The sequence below is a fragment of the Aotus nancymaae genome, unplaced genomic scaffold (genome assembly GCF_030222135.1).
Source record: "Aotus nancymaae isolate 86718 unplaced genomic scaffold, 86718_ANA_hifiasm-v0.15.2.pri h1tg000039l, whole genome shotgun sequence".
Classification (NCBI taxonomy): domain Eukaryota; kingdom Metazoa; phylum Chordata; class Mammalia; order Primates; family Aotidae; genus Aotus; species Aotus nancymaae.
Window position 1 is genome coordinate 6,503,118 of NW_026988453.1, and position 14,017 is coordinate 6,517,134.

General features: G+C 49.0%; 1 pseudogene; it reads right to left on the bottom strand.

The window, feature by feature from the left end:
- Positions 1 to 5,364: 5,364 nt before the first annotated feature.
- LOC135268244 (U6 spliceosomal RNA) lies at positions 5,365 to 5,464 on the bottom strand (annotated as a pseudogene).
- Positions 5,465 to 14,017: the final 8,553 nt, after the last annotated feature.

Here is a 14,017-nt window from a genome sequence, read left to right on the forward strand (position 1 = left end):
CAGTGGTGTGATCACAGCTCACTGTAGCCTCCCTATCTTTGGCTCAGGTGATCCCCCTGCCTCAGCTTCCTGAGTAGTTGGCCTGGCTAACTTTTTGTTATTTTTTGTAGAGGTGGGGTTTGCTATGTTGCCGAAGCTAGTCTCAAACGCCTGGCCTCAAGCAATCCTTCTGCCTCAGCCTCCCAAACTGCTGGGATTACAGATTCTCGCCCAGACTTTTTCAGCTTTTGATTCTAAATCATCCATCCTCATTATCCTGCCAATCACCGGTGGGCAAATTAGCACCATTATTATTATTATTTTCAATTAGTTGAACTGAAAGGTAATTTGGGCTGAGAAGTACAGTCAGTAATAATCTTTTGCTTGGGTCAGACTCCTGCCTGGTAAGGTTTCAGTTTGCAAACACCGTGAAGCAGTACTACAAAGAGGTTAGGAGCTCAGGCCCTGGTGTCAGGCTGCCTAGGGAGGTCTAATAGCTCTACCAGCCACCTATCCACCGAGCAACCTAATGGCTAGTGACTTCAACCAGGCTTCAATTTCTCCCTTCATAAAGTGGAATTAAGACTATAAACTGGCTGGGTGTGGTGGCTCACACCCGTAATCCCAGCACTTTGGGAGGCCGAGGCAGGCAGATCACGAGGTCAGGAGATGGAGACCGTCCTGGCCAACATGGTGAAAAAACCCCATCTTTACTAAAAATACAAAAGTTAGCTGGGTGTGGTGGGGTGTGCCTGCAATTGCAGCTACTTGGGAGGCTGAGGCAGGAGAATCGCTTGAACCAGGGTCAGAGGTTGCAGTGAGCCGAGATGGCGCCACTGTACTCCAGCCTGGGTGACAGAGTGAGTCTCCGTCTCAAAACAAACAAACAAACAAACAAACAAAAAAACAAGCAAATATAACTCACTTCAAAATGTTGTTACGAAGATTAAATGAGATCCGTAAGCTACTTATAATAGCAGTCCTGGCACATTTAAGTATTCAATGAAAAGAGAATAGCTGTTCTTTTTATTTGCACTCCAGGCTGGAGTGCAATGGCGCGATCTCAGGTCACTGCACCCTCCGCTTCCTCGGTTCAAGTGATTCTCCTGCTTCAGCTTCCTGAGTAACTGGGATTACAGGTGCCTGCAACTATGCCCAGCTAATTTTTATATTTTAAGTAGAGATGGAGTTTCACCATGTTGGCCAGGCTAGACTCAAATTCCTCAGGTAACCCACCTGCCTCGGCCTCCCAAAGTGCTAGGATTACAGGTGTGAGCCACCGCACCTGGCCTGAGAATAGTTGCTCTACATAGAAGTTAACCTCATCTCCTTAAGGGCTCTGAAAAGGGTCCTAAAATGAAAGGTCCTAAAATGAAGAAGAACACTCTGGCAGACTGCTAACTGGAAGGAAACCATTATTAAAATCATAGCACCTACTAGTACCTTCAAGAATGGCTACAGCTAACACTATCCGGGCAGCCTGTGGCCTCTCCCCTACGAAGATGATTCTCAATCCTTTGTTTAAAAACATGCACAGGACCAGGTGTGGTGGCTCATACCTGTAATCCCAGCACTTTGGGAGGCCGAGGCAGGTGAATCACAAGGTCAGGAGTTTGAGACCAGCCTGGCCAACATGGCAAAGCCCTGTCTCTGCCAAACATACAAAAATTAGCTGGATGTGGTGGCTCATGCCTGTAATCCCAGCTACTCAGGAGGTTGAGGCAGGAGAATTGCTTGAATCCAGGAGGTGAAGGTTGCGGTGAGCTGAGATTATACCACTGCACTCCAGCCTGGGTGACAGAGCAAGACTCTGTCTCGAAAAAATAAAGAAAGAAAACAAAACAGCCCAGCGCAGTGGCTCATGCCTATAATCCCAGTACTTTGAGAGGCCAAGATGGGTGGATCACTTGAGGTTAGGAGTTCAAGACCAGCCTGACCAATATGGAGAAACCCTGTCTCTACCAAAAATACAAAATTAGCCGGGCATGGTGGCACACAGCTATAATCCCAGCTACGTGGGAGGCTGAGGCAAGAGAATCCCTTGAACCCGGGAGTCAGAGGTTGCAGTGAGCCGAGATCGTACCATTGCACTCCAGCCTGGGCAACAAGAGCGAAACTCCGTCTCAAAACAACAACATAAACATGAACAGAAAAAAACAAAACAACAACGAAACAAACATGCACAGGCCAGGTGTGGGGCTCACGCCTGTAATCCTAGCATGTTGGGAGTCCAAGGCAGGCGGATCGCTTGAGCCGAGGAGTTTGAGACCAGCCTGGGCAACTTACTGAGACCACATCTCTACAAAAAATAAAAAATAAGACATGCACTGCCAGGTCTGTGGCAAAGAAAATATGCACAATCCAAAAGCCCTTCCTGGGGTCCTCTGTAGCCCATAGTAGGGACTCGAAAAGTACCCACCGCATTAATGATTGATAACTGAATGAACTCATGTCTGACCTCTGTCATTCTTGCAGAAATGTACGGTATCCTCGCTAGGCATCTGACCTTGTTGGCGGGCCCCAGGCAACTTTGACCCATTGGCTCCACTGGTCTGCTTGTGGATTAATACCAAACTGGGCTACGTGCTCATTTACACACAAAGTAGGTGGGGAAAGTTTTCCAACAGCAGCTTTGCTTACCTCCACGCGGCCCATCTGTGGAGTACACCCACGGGTTCTCCCTTCCCAGAAGAGAAATAAATGGGGAAGCTGAGAAGGGCAAGCCCGTGCTCTCTGGCTTTCTCTCCATGCCACTTATTCGCAGAGCTGACAAGAAAAACGTTTGAGCTCAGTCTAAGAGGCTCCCAGGGCCCTGGATAAGGATCTTATACAAGAGAGTATGCCCTGGATATGCAGCCTGTCCTTTCCCCTGATGTGAGCCTGGTTCTCTGGGCCCCGAGCAGCTCCAAGCCTTATTGTTCCCAGTAGCTCTGCCATTCTCCACCCTCATTCCTATAAACAAGAGTGAACCTTGATTCAACTCTTGTTCAGTAAACTGCACAGGTTGCCTAGAGCATATCAGATAAGAGGAGGTAATAGCTGGGTAAGTTGGAGCAAGAGCTACTTTACTTAACATCACCATCAGGAAGCGCCATTTAAAGTTCGATGGGCACGGGATGGGCACGGGATGGGCATGGGATGGGCACGGGAGCAAGGGTGGGACCGGGCAGTAGATAAGTGAGGCTGGCTGAACAGAAACTGTGGTGAACTTGAGGAGTGAGCTCAAACCTTGTCTGAAAAGGGTCCCTGCTCCTTAGCTCTAGTCCACTGTAATCGTGAGAGACCAGTGATTTCAGATATTGTAATTTTCAAGAGCAGCCAAAATGTAGACTTTTGACATCTCCTCAAACTCTAATGATGGCAACTAATTTTTTGGAAGTGTTAAACACTGGGGTTTGTTGTTGTTTCTGTTTTTTGAGATGGAGTTTCTCTCTTGTTGCTGGAGTGCAATGGTGCTATCTCAGCTCACTGCAACCTCCGCCTCCTGGGTTCAAGTGATTCTCCTGCCTCAGCCTCCTGAGTAGCTGGGATGACAGATATGTGCCACCACACCTGGCTAAATTTGTATTTTTAGTAGAGATGGGGTTTCTCCATGTTGGTCAGGCTGGTCTCGAACTCCTGACCTCAGGTGATCCACCTGCCTCAGCCTCCCAAAATGCTGAGCTTACAGGTGTGTGCCACCACACCCAGCCAAAAACTGTTTTATGTTTTGTTTTTTTTTTGAGACAGAGTTTCGCTCTTGTTACCCAGGCTGGAGTGCAATGGCGCGATCTCGGCTCACCGCAACCTCCGCCTCCTGGGTTCAAGCAATTCTCCTGCCTCAGCCTCCCAGGATGGTCTCGATCTCTTGACCTCGTGATCCACCCGTCTCCTCCTGAAGTGCTGGGATTATAGGCGTGAGCCACCGCGCCCGGCCCAAAAGCTGTTTTTTTAAAGTACATATCTGCATGTGCTCCCAACTGTGGCCTATGATGTACCTGGGGCCACCTGGGAATGGGATGTAAGGGTTCGCAACCCTACCCCCAAGCTAGGAGTGAGTCTCTGCATTGAGGACCTCAGTGGAAGGCTGTCCCTACGGCCACAATCTCTAGGAAAGAGCGTTCTTGCATGTTCCTGATAGAAATGAGAGCATACCAGGGGCCTCTTCACCCAACAAATTAGATAAAAAGCAGCTCTCCTCACCTTCAGCTGGTAGTACTCATTAAACTTGTGCTTGGGACTGCAGCCTCCCAGCCTTTGCTCAAGGAGTGCCCTGTCCCCTTCCTGTCCACCTACTTTTGTCGAGTTCACTCACGTTTTCAAGCTCACACCTTTTCAGCGTTCACTGTTCAGTGTTCACATTTTTCAGTGACGTCTCCCCTTCACAGACTGGGATATGCGGCCTTCTCTTGAGTTCCTATGATGTTTGGTTTTATAACCCTGAATTTACAGCTAGAATGTAGGCCAGAGACCTTGCCTGGACAGTGCCTGGTACTTAGAAGGTATTAGTGAATTTTAGTTGAACAAATGAATGTCCAATTGCCAAGAGTGGAGGCTAGTGGGTGAAAGGAATTTAGATTAGGGGTAGAAGAAAAAAAAATTCAGCCCATTCAGCTATTTTGATCTAGGACTTACTAGAAAGTTGTGATTGCACCTTAAGAAAACTTGGTCCTTTGAATCTTGCAAGCTTGTAGGTCTTTAAGTACCTGCCATTGAAATGTAAATGTCACTTAGATGGGGGCGTACACACTTTAAATCCTATGTGAGAGAGCCTTCATTATCAATCAACTCCCTAAGTGGACTGGGCTGGCGCCAAAAAAGGACTCTGGACTCGGCGGCAGGAGAGGGAGAATAGATTCCACAGCTACTAAATACTGATTCCATCCAGAGAAATCCTTCCCCATACCGACTTTGGAGGCTGGCTGGGGGCTGAAGGAAATGGGGTAGGAGTTGTTAGGAAATAGGGGGCCTAGCGTCAGGGTTGACAGTAACTTGTAATAGAAGTCTTCAGTATCTTGAACTAGTCTCTTCTCCACTCTGAGCCTCAGTTTTCTTTTCTTTTTGAAAGTTTTTACTTTATTAATCATCTTGTGAAAAATCCACAATGGCCGCGGATAACATCATTGCACCACCTTTTCTCCTTCGTGAGCCTCAGTTTTCCCATCTGTAAAATGAGTCACTTGTGCTAAAGTATCTCTTACCATTCTATTTTCGTTTTCACATGGAACAGAAAAAAAAATCTATTTCTTCTGTTCTATTTGCTGCTGGCACATGACCTAGGTCTTGTCCTCGTGACACTCATACGGCAGCCTCCTGCCTCCCTGCCTTACCGCCGGAATGATCTTCATCCTGGGACAATGCCAACTCTGTTTTCTTTTCTTTTGTTTTTCCAGTTTTTTTATTTATAAAAATATGGAACGCTTCAGAAATTTGTGCGTCATCCTTGCGCAGGAGCCATGCTGATCTCCGTATCATTCCAATTTTAGCGTATGTGCTGCTGAAGCACGGGCGCAAACTCTAGTTTCATCACGCCATTCCCTTCCTGCTGACTTTCTTTGCTGTTCTGATTCCCTAAGATGGGAATCCAAGGCTCTCTCAGTCTTTCCAACCCCAAACTCCCTGTACAACAGCCCAACCAGACCAGAAACCCTCACCTTGTCAAATTCTCTCCTGCTCACCTTTCCTTGCAGCTCTGCCTACATCCGCAAGTTTCTCTACTCTGCCAATTGACATGGCACAAATCACTTTCTTCTAGGACGTGAGTGCCTACTACTGCCAGGGACTTTGCCTGGTGCCTTACACACAGTATCTCTAACGCAGTCTCTGAGATCTTACAACCTCAGATTCACAGATGAAGAAAGTAAGACACCAGTAACTAGAAGGGGTGGAAATGGGTTTAAAACCTAATGCATCTGCCTCCAGTGATGATGCTGTTTTTCTTCACGGCTGCCTCTTCAGGATGCCTTCCCCAAATAATTCCACTTGTCCTCTACATTCATTCTTACCTCCAGGGTTTCCAGCATTCATGCATATGGTTTAAAACTGTTCACATCTTTATGACATAGTTCTTACTTCAGAATCCCTTAAGGATGTATACACATAGTTTATTACTGTTCACATTTTTATAGCAAACACAAAGCACAAAGCTTTGTGTGTGTGTGTGTGTGCGTGTGTGTTTTGTTTGTTTTTGGAGATGGAGTCTCACTCTTTTACCCAGACTGGAGTACAGTGACACGATCTCGATCTTGGCTCACTGCAACCTCCGCCTCCCTGGTTCAAGCCATTCTCCTGCCTCAGCCTCCTGGGCAGCTGGGATTACAGGCACCTGCCACCACACCGGGCTAATTTTTGTATTTTTAGTAGAGACAGGGTTTCACCATGATGACCAGACTGGTCTCAAACTCCTGACCTCAGGTGATCTGCCAGCCTCAGTCTCCCAAAGTGCTGGGATTACAGGTGTAAGCCACTGCGCCCGGCAGCACACTGCTTTGAGTTGATGTCTGGTGGCTCTGCAGCCCTTCTCCCCTCTCCAACTGTTGTCACTCACGCCTCCATGGCGGGAACCGTTGTTTCTATTTCCTTTTTCACCTCCATGTGCTTGTCTACCACTGCACAGAGCAGGCCTAAGTACATCGACCGCTGGATGAAAGATGGGTTGAACAAACTATGGTGTGGTCCTCAGGTAGCTGTGGGGCAAGTGTCCCCTCCTCACCACCCCTCCATCCTCCCACTCTAAACCTAAAAGGAAAAGTGCTCTATTTGGGAGTCTCCTAGGAGGGCGTCGAGGAACTCTGTAAGCTAAGCCTGCCTGCATACATGGTTCCCGGCATAAGCTCTACACACTAGTGAACACGTTCTTGGGTGGATGCTGATGGCAGGTTTCGTTTGATCTCGATCAAGTCAGTTCCACCCTGAACCTCAACAACTTGAGATCATAAGCAGTAAACAGGCAGATACAGATGGAGATCTAGATAAGTTTGGTAATAATTGGAGACTTAACTTTGGAATGAGCTTTCACATTACATGGGCTTTCACATCACATGGGCTGATGAAGACGGATGATTCAGTCTTTGTGCCTGGACCACGGGTTTCCTTTTACATGGTCCACAGAAGTTTAGAAACTCTGGCAGAGGGTGAGGAGGCAAAGCCTTCAGAGGAGTCTTTCCTATTTGATTGCTCTTGTCCTCGTTCAAGGCAAGCTGGTGCTAGAGAGGGATGATCCCTTTACTGCGTATGCGTTAGTGGGGGACTGGGAGGGGGATGGTGCATTTCAGCAACTCAGCTGTTAGTTCCCAGCAGCTGGTGGGTGCCACAAGAAGTGCAATTAAGTGCCTGACCAACCCCGCACCCCCAGCCCCTCCCCAGCCTGGTTAGTCCCCTGCGAACCCTTTCTTCGTGGGCAGAGTGTGCCCTTGCCAGCTGCCTGCTCCTCCAGGTGTTTCCTGTACTATTTACTGGCTGGGGTGGCTGAGGGCGGGGAGAGGGAGCCTGTTTTGGCTTCCTGTTAGCCAATGGCAGTGGGTGTGGGGAAGGCTGGTGCTCCCGTATCTAGGGTGAGCTAACCACAAGCAGCAGCTGCCTCCTGACACCTGCCTTTCTGAGAGCATGTAAACAGTTAGGGCCCAGGGAGGAAGAAGTCCTCCCGAGCAGGGCAGGCACTGCTGTTGGGTCAGGCTGGAGGAGGTCATTTCATAAGCTCCCAACCTCCATTCTTTCCAAGGGGAAAAGGTGAGGTCAGGGCCTAAAGTGTGGGTCACCCCAAGGACCTCAGGCCACCCTGGACTCTAACCCCTACATGAGAAGCCCGGGTAGTGCTGGCTCTACCTCCACTGTCCATCTGCCATGAAATGGATGGCACTGCCTCCCCAGGCAAAGGCCAAGAGTGGACGATGAGATCTTGGCAAAGCCTCCATTTCCTTACCTGAGACCTGAAACGGCTACACAGTCCCCACCTTCACCACGGTTCCCCAAATCCAGCCAGCTCAGTGCAGAGACACCATTATGGGTTTCCCCCTGGCCATTCTTTCCAAGAAGGCAGGACAGTATTTTTGGCTCCAGTTTTTTCATTCCAGTTGAAATAATACACTTGTCTATGTATGTATGATCCTTCCCTTCCTTTCTTCCTTCCGTCCTCCCTCGTTCCTCCTTTCCTCTCCCCTCCCCTTCCCTCCCCTCCCCTCCCTTCCTCTCCTCTTCCCTCCTCTCCTCTCCTCTCCCCTCTCCTCTCCCTTCTCCTCCCCTCCCCTCTCCCCTCTCCTCTCCTCCCCTTCCCTCCCCTCCCCTCCCCTCCTCTCCTCTCGACAAGGTATCACTCTGTCACTCAGGCTTGAGTACCATGGCAGGATCTTGGCTCACTGCAGCCTCAACCTCCCTGGTTCAAGTGACCCTCTTGCCTCAGCCCCCTGAGTAGCTGGGACTACAGGCGTGCACCACCACACCCAGCGAATCTTTGTATTCTTTGTAGAGACAGGATTTCACCATGTTGCCCAGGCTGGTCTCAAACTCCTGAGTTCAAGCTATCCACCCGCCTTGGCTTCCCAAAGTGCTGGGATTACAGGCTTGAGCCACCATGTCCGGCCTCCTCAGAGCAATTCTATAGCATTGACATTATTACCCTTAGACTATAGATGAAGAAACGGAGGCTCAGAAGGTTAAGCAAATCACCTACGGGCACAGTGCTAGTAACTGGCAGTCAGGTTTGAATCCAAGACTGGCTGAATAAACAAGAAAAATTACGGCAAACAACCCAGGGTTTCTTCTATTTCTTCTTGTCACGCTTGGTACTCTTGTCTTCTGGATTCCAGGAACTTTTACACAAAGCCACAGTTTATTTTGCAGATAGTCTACAGAAGATAAGCCATCTGACATGCCAATCTTCCTCATCTCTTATGCCCAAGCTCAGATCATCTTCCTCTGTGAAATCACTGCCATTCATCCTCATGTTAAGTGATGTTTTAAAAACCTGCAGAGCTCTTATGGCAAGAAGCCGCTGCTCCCTCCCACTGTATGTCTTCCATGGTCTTCTTTTTTGTGCATATGTCATATTTCTTTCTTTCTTTCTTTCTTTTTTTTTTTTTTTGAGATATAGTCTTGCTCTGTCGCCCAGGCTGGAATGCAGTGGCAAGAACTCAGCTCATTGCAACCTCAGCCTTTCACGTTCAAGCGATTCTCCTGCTTCGGCCTCCCAAGTAGCTGGGACTATAGTCACCCACCACCATGCCCGGCTAATTTTTTGTATTTTTAGTAGACAGGGTTTCACCTTCTTAGCCAGGATGGTCTCAATCTCCTGACCTCATGATCTGCCCGCCTCAGCCTCCCAAAGTGCTGGGATTACAGGTGTGAGCCACCGTGCCCGGCTGCATATGTCATATTTCAACTTAAATATAAGGTCCTAGAGATCACCTCTGATGTTGCCCAACATTCACACAGCATCTGCATCTAGGAGTATCTGGGCATGAAGCTGAAGCAAGAGGGACTGAGGAGACCAGGTATTCTAGATGCTTTGGGGAAGCCTCTCTCTTTTACCCTTTGCCTCGCTCCAATTAGAGAAATCCCAGTTTAATACAGACTGGCCAGCCAGATGGGTTGCTTCATCCTAATCAGGAATTTCAGCTGCTGACTTCCCAGCCCTGGTACAAAACACAGGAACTCCCTGTGTTCATTGTGACCCACTTCCTTTCTTACTGGAGCCTGCTCAGGGTGGAGGCTTAGGTCTCAGTGGCTTCTCTTGTTTTCACAAAAGGAAAATAATCTCTCTGTCATAATTACTGCTTGACCAATAGGCTTCTCCTGTGACACCTCCCTGGGGGAAAGAAAATGGAGCACTGATTGTTTCCTAGGATGAGATTCAAAGATATCCAGGAGGGCGGAACAGGATGTGGGAGCACTTGTTGAGATTATGGTGCTATTTGAATGTGAGGGATTGATGAGGATCCATGCTGGCCTTGGAGTCCAGAGGTTGTTATTTGGGTCTAGCATGGGGCCAGCTGCAAATGGCAGCTTGAAACCCATTTTTTATAGTTTTGAGTTTTCAGCCGCCAGCCTGGCAGGCAAGTAATGACTGTTGGGGCAAGTGCCCTCTTACAGGCAGAGACAGGTCCTTTTGAGAAGTATAGGGAGACAGGAGGGTAGAGGAGAAGGAACAGGGATTGGTTGTCAGGGTGCTGCCCGTCCAAAGGTGATAGGATAATTATATATGAAAGCACCTAAAACACTGACTACATGGGGTTGAATGCAAATAATGGAATTACACAGAATGATCTACATCAGTTCTCGGATGTTTGCTACACAAAAGCAAGTGATCAGAGATGAGTGAGGTTAGCTTGAGCAAGGATTGGGAAAGACAGATGTTTTGAGAAATGCCTTTGCAGCTAACATCTTTACGACCTTATTTATTCCCAGGAGAAGACATTCCAACCACAGGAGGTCAGGTGGGCGGGCAGAAGAGCAGGGCATGAGGCCAGTTAGAAGGAGAGCATCAAATACTGTCACCTGTGTTCCCTGGGTAGCCACTATGCTCCTCCATGCTCCCTATCCTCCCCTGACACCAGTATCACCACCTTAGACCTCTGCAGAAAGAACAATAGTGGGCCAGGCGTGGTGCTCAGGCCTGTAATCCCAGCACTTTGGGAGGCCAGGGCGGGCAGATCATGAGATCAGGAGTTCAAGACCAGCCTGGCCAACATAGTGAAACCCTGTCTCTACTAAAAATACAAAAAACTTAGCCAGGTGTGGTGGCTGGTGCCTGTAATCCCAGCTACTCTCAAGAGGCTGAGGCATGAGAATCGTTTGAACTCAGGAGGCGGAGGTTGCAGTGAGCCGAGATCTTGCCATTGCACTCGAGCCCGGGAGACAGTGCAAGACTCCATCTCAAAAAAAAAAAAAAAAGAAGTAAAGAACAACAGTGGCATTTAGCCTAGAAGAATGCACGCCTATGGCCTCAGAATCATAACTTTACTAGACTATGATTAAGACATAGGAATGGTTCTCTTTTATTCTGAATGTATTGACCTCAATAAATAAACTAAATAAACTCTTAGCAGAGTTCCCCTTAAATCCTCCCAAGTCAGGCTAGATTGATGGAAAGCAGAGAGAGAAGGGAGACAAAAATCTGAGATTCGGGAGGTTGGGGGAAGGGCGCTAGCCTTAGCTCAGCCACCAGTCCTACTCTCTAAAATAAGATCTCTGCACAGCCTGAACCTTTCTACTCTCAGTTGCCTCACGAAGTAATAGATGTGAAATACTTTGAACTACGTTTAAAGTGCCATGCCCACTCCACTTCCTGGGAGCTGTGGGTGTGGGGAAATTGAGAGTAAAGCCTTGCACACCTTCTCCTGATGGAGCATCAGCATGCTCTCTACCACACTAGGAGGTAGGGCGGTGGGTGTTTTTCACTCCCCAATTTACAGAGAGGAAACTGGAACTCGGACAACCCAGATGACTTGCCGAGAATTACACAACACACACACAGTGAGCTGAGACGGGAAGCTGAGTTTTCCGACTCCTGGCCCACTCCTAGCTTCTTAATGTTTGTGGGAATGTGTGGATGATTTTAATAGAATCCCATTCTGGAGCAAGTCAACCTTTATCATGTAACTGCAGAGCACCAGGCCCTACTATTCCCCACCTGTCCCAGAGGCCTCGGATTTTCCATTTAACCCTATTTCTGAAGAGGCGCAACAATTCGAGTCAAGGGATTTTTGCCCAACGAAAGCCTCAAAGTACAAAGTCCCAAAGTATTGCGGCTTAGTGCTGCTGCCCCAAACTGAAGTTTTCCTTTCCAGGGGCCCTGGCTCCGTGCAGGGCTGGCCAGAAGCCGAGGAGGAGCGTGGGGGCAGAGCTTCCCCAGAGGACAGATGGGCTAGGCTGGCTGTGGTGCCTGTGCTTTCAACAGACTTTTTGTTTTCCAGCCAAACATGCAGCATTCGTTCCCTTCTCACCTCCTGCTCCCTGGCAGCCCACCGGCTACCCCATCCTGCCTTCGGATTGGCCCTGAGGAGCCGATGGGCTCTAGAGGGACGGGGGTCTTTCTCCTTTATGACTTGGGAGAAGGATGAAAGGAGGCTTGCAACTGGTGTGGGGCAACTGTTGCCATCTGTCTGGTAGGACGTCACCAGGGAAGGTCTTGCCCATTCACTCCTTCACGCACCGCTGGCTTGGGCCTTTTGTTTTTTTGGCCGGGGAGGGGGGCTGCTGTAGTGGAGGGAGGCCTCGGGTGAGAGCAGCAGCTTCTTTGTGTCTGGACCAAACTTCCAGTGACTCACTAGGTTAATTTGCATGAGGATGCAGCCCAAGCCCCAAACCACTCAAGTGATTGACACCCCCTCCCTCCTCCTTTGGTCACACAGCTCCCCAGAGTCAGAGGGAGATAGCCTGGCTTCTGCACTGGGATAAGGAGCAGGCAAAGCCTCTGGGTCCTCTCTCTCCACCCTGGTCCCTTTACCCTTCCCAGGGCGAAGTGGATCTGGTGTTTTCCTCCCTCCCTACCCCTAGCCTGGAAGAGCTGACATCCAAAGTCTGGCTTCCTCCCCACCCCCGTCAGTCCCTTACAGCTCTGTTCTTTTTGTTTGTTTTTTCTGTGGACTAGGCCTGGCAGGCGGAGGGGCCAAAGCAGGAGAAAAGACCCATTAGCCACCGCCCGGCAGCTGAGCAGGAAAAGAAAGGAGCTGAATAGAGGCGGTGGGGTTGGCAGCCCTCCAGCCCAGCTCCTGGTCTTTGAATAAACACCCCAGCCAGGGGCTAGGGATCAGTTTAGGGAGGCTTTGGGGCATTTAATTATTTAAAGGTCTCAATTCGAGGAGCTAAGTCCCTTGGGAAGGGGGAGGACAGGCAGATGGTGTGCCCCAGGAGCTGGGAAACGGGTGCAGGGTGGGGTGGAGGATGGGGGTGGGGGAGGAAGCGGGTACTGAGCCAGGGCATGGCTCAGAGAGTAAGAGCATGGGGGAATGGGAAGTGAAACAGTTGACTGCCCTCTCAACCCGAGCAGCACCCTGCAAATAGCCGTTCCCAACACCAGCTGGAGGCAGGTTCTCAGCCTCTTATTCCTGTACCCCTCCTGCTCACCATTCCCCAAATTCAAAGTTGGTGTCTGCCCTAAGCCAGATCCATTTTGAAAATACACAACAAAGCTGTGAAGTTTGGGGGATGAATACTTCACCTTTCTCCTGGCTCTGAGACATGCTCCGGGCTGGTCCAGGGGATCAGGACTGGGCAGATGGGAGGATTTTCTCTGGCTTCATTTTTCTTTTTTTGCATAATGGTGAAATTCACCTATAAAATCTAGCATTTTGTCTGGTTTCATTTTATGTGGTGAAACCACAGGGTCAGTCTCTTGGGAGTCTGGAGAAGCCTCTTGGAAATTTTTTTTTTTGAGACGGAGTCTTACTCTGTCACCAGGCTGGAGTGCAGTGGCGTCATCTTGGCTCACTGCAACCTCTGCCTCCCGGGTTTTAGAGATTCTCTTGCCTCAGCCTCCTGAGTAGCTGGGACTACAGACGGCCGCCACCACACCCAGCTAATTTTTGTATTTTTGGTAGAGATGGGGTTTCACCATGTTGGCCAGGATGATCTCAATCTCCTGACCTTGTGATCCACGAGCCTCAGCCTCCCAAATCTTAGGAGTCTTAAGGACTGTAACTGAAAGTCCTGCTCTTGTGGGGCGGGGTCAGGTGCTGCTTCAAAAGGCAACCATTCTAGCCATTTCCTTTGACAAAATAGCAGGAAAATCTACATTTTCTAGAGCCAAGTCAGATGGGTCTCCCAGGTGGAAACAGACTACCTAGGTACAGCTAGCTCTGTGACAACAGGCAAGTTACCCAACTTCGCACTGCCTGTTTTCTCACCTTAAAAGGAGCATCAAAGTAGTTTCTACTTGGCATTGTTGGGAGGATTGATTTTTGTGAGTTGCTCAAAAGGATACCCAGCTCTTAGAAAGTACACAATAAATGTGATTAAATATTATGGCCATTACGAGAACAGGAGGCACTTATCTAGGTTACACAATGGAAAGAGAGAAACAGGATTGGGGAATTGAGTATGAGGCCAAAGGAGAACGTGTGAG